The sequence below is a fragment of the Pistacia vera genome, unplaced genomic scaffold (assembly GCF_008641045.1).
Source record: "Pistacia vera cultivar Batoury unplaced genomic scaffold, PisVer_v2 Contig23, whole genome shotgun sequence".
Taxonomy (NCBI): domain Eukaryota; kingdom Viridiplantae; phylum Streptophyta; class Magnoliopsida; order Sapindales; family Anacardiaceae; genus Pistacia; species Pistacia vera.
The window spans coordinates 633,853-639,852 of record NW_022196035.1 but is presented as its reverse complement, the minus strand read 5'-3'; positions in this window follow the sequence as shown (position 1 = coordinate 639,852).

The following is a 6,000-nucleotide window of genomic DNA, read 5'->3' as shown; positions in this document are numbered from 1 at the left end:
AAAGATCTTCAGAATGATCAAACATATTTCAGAAGTCGCCTCTTCTCCTTTAGCAATAATTTTGTCAAAATCATCATTTGTAATAGTGCTATCCTGGGATTTACTTTTAATACTTTACAATCTCAGCATGAGATTTTCTCTTTTTTTTTTTTTTTTTGAATGATCAAACATTAACTTTTTCTATAAATTGTTACTTTTTAAACTAAAGAAATTAAATATCAATCCTCATATTCACAATTTCATGTAAGAGTAGGGGTAGATTCAAAAATTTCTATTAAGATATGCCAAAATAAAAACTAATTGCAAAGTAATATTTTTGTCTATTAATATATCTGTTAGGCTAGGTCAAAATCCAGAAATTATATATATTAATATTTTTTTAATTCGAGAATGGGCCCCCGCATAAGAGTTACGCGGTTAAAAAAAAATTCTTTCCAAAAGTATCATATTCACATGTGATTTAGTAGTCATAAATAAAAGAGTAAACGATTTGATCCCACCCAAGGTTTAGCAAAATGACAAGTTTTCTACCTGGTTTCATAAATTCCAGATTCCTACTCTTACATTAACACCATTAGTATTTTTAGGTTCTGACACAGATGCAAAGAGGGTTATTACTATACTGTCAATGACAAATAACTTAATAGATTACTTTTTAACCCCTAAATTTTAGTAGAATTAAATATAATCATCTTACTTTCAAATTTATTTCAATAACAAATTTTTTTTCGACCTTCACATCATCTATTTATTAATTAGAGCTTATTATTATTTTATTTATAAATTGAACAAACCTAGCAGCATTCCTGATAGAGAGTGACTCCAAAGTCCAAACTATCAAAAGCCAGTATTGTATCTTGTATTAAATCACATCATAAATATAACCCAGATGGTATAATTCGATGAATTAAAAAAATATATAATCTTAGTATAAAATATAATAAATGAAGGACGCTCAATATAAAAAAGAATAATACTCCTTTCTCTAATTCTCAACTACAAATTAAGGAATAAAAAAATTCACAAAAATTTTAAAAAAAAAAAAAAAACCCAATACATTACATTGTTAAAAAAAATCCGATATCCGATCCTGATCCGCTCCGCGCCGATCCGAAAAAATCGGATATCCAAAAATTGGGATTAGATACGGATCATAATTTAAAAAAAATCCGAATATTCGGATCGGATACCGGATCAGGATTGTTAAAAAAGCAGATATCCATATCCGATCCGGATTTTACTAAAACTACGTCATTTTGATTTTTAAAATAATCTTAACACAATTTTAATTTAACTCAAACTCAAATCTCTCAGTCTCTCTCGCTCGACACTCGACAGACACTCAAACTCAACTCTCTCAGTCTCTCTCGCTCAACTCTCAGTCTCTCTCGCTCGACACTCGATAGACGACAATCACAAACTCATGACTCAAACTCACCATTGCCATCTTCATTCTTCAGTCTTCACTTACAGTCACCAACTCACCATCGCCATCTCTTTCACTCACTCCTTCCACCATCAAAGCCAAGATCGTCAACAACCCCAAATCGTCAGTTCCTTTCCTAAATCCCTAATTGAAGCCCCAAATCGATCGTAAGTACAAATAATCATATTCTTATTCATCTCCATATCGTAAATACAAATAATCCTTAATTTTTTGTAGTGGTTGGTTTCTTTTTTCTGGTAAATACCAAGAAATGAGTTTTTAAATTTCTTTAGATTTGCTGAATTTTCTTTTTCCCTTTCGAAATTGTAGTGTTTTGCATTATAAATTGCTAAATTTTCTGCCTTGTTTTGTGATGGATGCTTTGACTATGTATTGTTGGATCTTCATTCATGGTTTGTTTTCTGCTATAGGACAATGAAGAAAAAAATGGTTTGTTTTTTAATATCATAATGATAATCTTAAACCGTCAAGTTCAATTTTTGATCTTTCTGTTTTTATGTTAGGGTCTAATTGAAAATTGCTTGGAGTTTAGGGGGAATTTTGATTCAAACTGCCAACGTTTGATGCATTGATCTCAATGCATCTGATGCATTTTAATTTCCTTGTGTTCCTGAAATTGAGGCATGTGATTCTAAATCATTTATAAATTAAGATACAGCTGAATTGTTGTGTTCAATTTTTGAATTCAATTTCCTTAGTTATTTACATTTTGAAATATTTATGAGTTTATGGTTTGATTTGAAGTGGGAATTCTTATTTGTGCGAATGTTCATCTGCAGTCATTTGAGTCTAATTATCTTTGATAATAGAGGGATTAAGTTAAAGCTTGTACTTTTCGTGGGAAATTCGATGAATTTGATGATTAATTTTGTGGTTTAAATAATTGAAATATATGGATTACCAGTAAACAGGTTAAATAATAGGAAAACATTTATATACGGAATCCAAATAAAAAGTTTTTGCTCACAATAGGTTCAATAGAAGATAGAATCTAGTGGTAATACATTGATATTGTTTCTGTAGTTTTATGATCATTGATGCTATTTTTAAGACTTAAAGTTGCAGGATGCTTATCTTGTTCACTTATGAAATTGAGCTAATTCTGTTCTACTGTACTAACTACAGTTATTATGGACTACTTTATTCAGTATCTGTAATACTTAAAACTTGGGACATGTTTAAAATTCCTTTTGATTTATTCTCCCACCCCAAACAAAGAATTTGTAGGTTTGGTATATTGATCACCTTAAGGCTAAAAATTATGTGCTCTTATTTGTTTATACTACTTAAACATTAGCTATTTATGGATATCATAATGATAATCTTAGAAGATTCATCTATAATCATACACAAACTTACCCTAATATACATTTATTTTGTGTATACTAATTTGAGAATGTGCTAATTATATCTTTATGGTGCATTCAATTTATTGATATCATAATGATAATCTTAGAAGATTCATCTAAATCATGTAAGTATCACTTAAAAATAAAATGGGATTTACTTGTTAATTATTTATTTCAAATGTTTTAATTGATATATTCTTTTGTATTGATATTGTAGATGTCATCTACGGGTGAAAATAATAGTACTACCTGTGAGACTTCAAATGTCATTCATATATCGACACCGGTGACAAGTGACCATGTGAGTCCTATTCCTGAAAATGTCGTGTCTCTACCAGGAACACTACTACCACTACCACCACTACCACGAGCATCCAAACGTGTAAGTTCTACTACTAGTAGTACTAGGAAGAATGCTTCTGATGTGTGGAACCATTTCACTAAAAATGATTGTGAGAATAGGGAGAAAATGACGGCTTCATGTAATTATTGTGGGGCTAGTCTTGGTTGTACAAGTAAAAGTGGTACTACTATGCTACGTAATCACTTAAACCAATGTTATAAATACCCTTTTAATTTAGTGGACAAGAGACAAAAAACCTTAGTTTTTCAACAACTCTCAGGTGACTTTGCTAGTGGTGTTGCACCTACTTCCACCTCCACACCCCATTCACTTGTGACTTGGAAATTCGATCAAGATATGAGTACACAGGCTGTAGCTAAAATGATAATTATTGATGAGTTATCGTTTAGGCATGTGGAGCATGAGGGGTTCCGATACATGATGAGTGTAACACAACCAAGGTTTCAAGTTCCCTCTCGTACTACTGTGGCTAGGGATTGTTTGAGCATTTATATTGATGAGAGACAAAATTTGAAAAACTATTTTAGTAAATACTCTCATAGTGTTTGTCTAACCACTAATACATGGACATCTTGTCAAAATCTTAATTACATGTGTCTTAAGGCCCACTTTATTGATGATGATTGGAAAATGAACAAAAGAATTTTGAACTTTTGTCCGATTACTAGCCATAAAGTTTTAATTATTGGAAAGTCAATTGAAAGATGCTTGATTGATTGGGGTATTTCTAAAGTGTTCATTGTGACGGTTGACGATGCAAGTTCTAACAATGTTGGAATAACTTATCTTAAACATCGGTTAGAACATTGGAATGGAAGTGTGTTGAATGGTTCCTTTCTTCACATGAAATGTTGTACACATTTATTGAGTCTAACTATTAAAGAGGGGTTAAAAGATATGGATGACTCAATATTTAGAATTCGTTCTGCTGTGAGATATGTGAGGTCTTCTCCAGCGAGATTACATAGGTTTAAGGAGTGTGTGGAGCAAGAAAAAATTGAAACAAAAAGTCTTTTAGTTCTTGATGTAGAAACAAGGTGGAACTCCACTTACTTGATGTTGGATGTTGCTTTAAAATTTAGGAAAGCATTTGACTTGTTGGAAATCCAAGATAATAAGTATAGAGAAGAGCTTACTAGCGGGGAAAGATCATAGGGGTTGCCTACACATATTGATTGGGAATATGCTCGATACTTATTACCTTTTTTGAAAGTTTTTTATGATGCAACTCTACGTGTGTCAGGTTCCCTTTATGTTACCGCTAATGTATACATGGAGGAGATATATGGCATTGGCTTGAAGATTTTGATATGGTGTACAAATGATGATCTGAGCTTACGTTTGATGGCAGCGAAAATGAGAGGAAAACATGAAAAATATTGGGGAAATGTTGATAATATCAACATAATGCTATTCATTGCAGGAGTATTGGATCCTAGCAAAAAGTTAGAATATGTAAATTGGGCTATTGATAAGTCGTATGATGTTGATAAAGCCGGTAAACTCAAAACAAAAGTGCATGACACTTTGTTTGCTCTATTTGAGGAATATAGTTTGGCTAAGGCTTCTCCCAGTGTGCAATCAAGTCAATAAACTAAACTTGCAAGAAATATTGATTTGACTGATGCAAATGTTGCTCTCAAGTCGCCATGAAGGCTATGTTTAAAGAGCAAAAGACTGGACAACATGCTTTGGAGCCTAAATCTGAGTTGGAAAAATATTTAAAGGAAGCATGTGAAGATGATGAAAACGAGAACTTTGATATCTTGACTTGGTGGAAGATGAATTCATCAAGATATCAAATTCTCTCTTTGATAGCACGAGATGTTTTGGCTATGCCTGTTTCTACTGTTGCATCGGAGTCAGCTTTTAGTAATGGAGGTCATATATTAGATTCATTTCATAGTTCTCTTACTCCTAAGTTAGTGAAGGCTCTTATTTGTGCACAAGATTGGATTCGGGCTACGCATACACCGTTCGTCAATGAGGAGAGCTTGGATGAAATATCAGAAATTGTGTCAGGTAAAAATTTTGCTTTATTTTCAAATAATTAATATTTAGTTACAACTTACATCTTTTGTGTTGAATATATTTGGTATCATTACTCATATTGTGTTTTTGTCCAACTTTTTGTAGGGATTTCATCTTTGGCAATGGAAAATTCTCATGTTCATCTAGATGATTGTTAACTAAGACCATTTCTATGTCATTTTGTATTGGTGCAGTCCCCCAAAAGGTAGAATATTGATTTTTTATTTTTTAATTAGTTTTACAAAGAATAGGATTCTTTTTCTCACATACAATTTAATTATATATGTTGGATAAAAAATGTTGTTATGTTAGTGTTGTTGATTGCCTTCTGGTTATTTGATGTTGTATTATGTAATGTGTTGATTGTTGAAGTGGGAAAATCCAGCCAATTGGTGGGGCTGGTTTGTTTGATTGGAAAAATAGAAGTGTTTTAATTTATGAGTATGACTTTGTTGGTCGTATACTTGCTGTTTTGGATCCATTAACATTGGTTGGACATTTTAGAGGTTGCTAACATAATGTTGTCTTTATATATTAGTAGGCTGAATTAAATTTTAGGGATGAATAATTAAAGAAGCATAAATTCTAAACTTAAAGTTTGTATTTTGTAAATTGCAGGTAGCTTTAACTTGAGAATGAAGAACCCTGCTCGCACTTCAGTCCAGGAAGGAAATAGAGTGAAGTCGGTGTGACGAAGTTGGCATGAAGATAAAAAAATGTATTAGTATTAAGTTGGCTATTTTGTTTGTCTTTTTATTAAATTTGTAATTGTAATTTGGGTAATAGATTTTGTGTTAAGTTGGCATTAA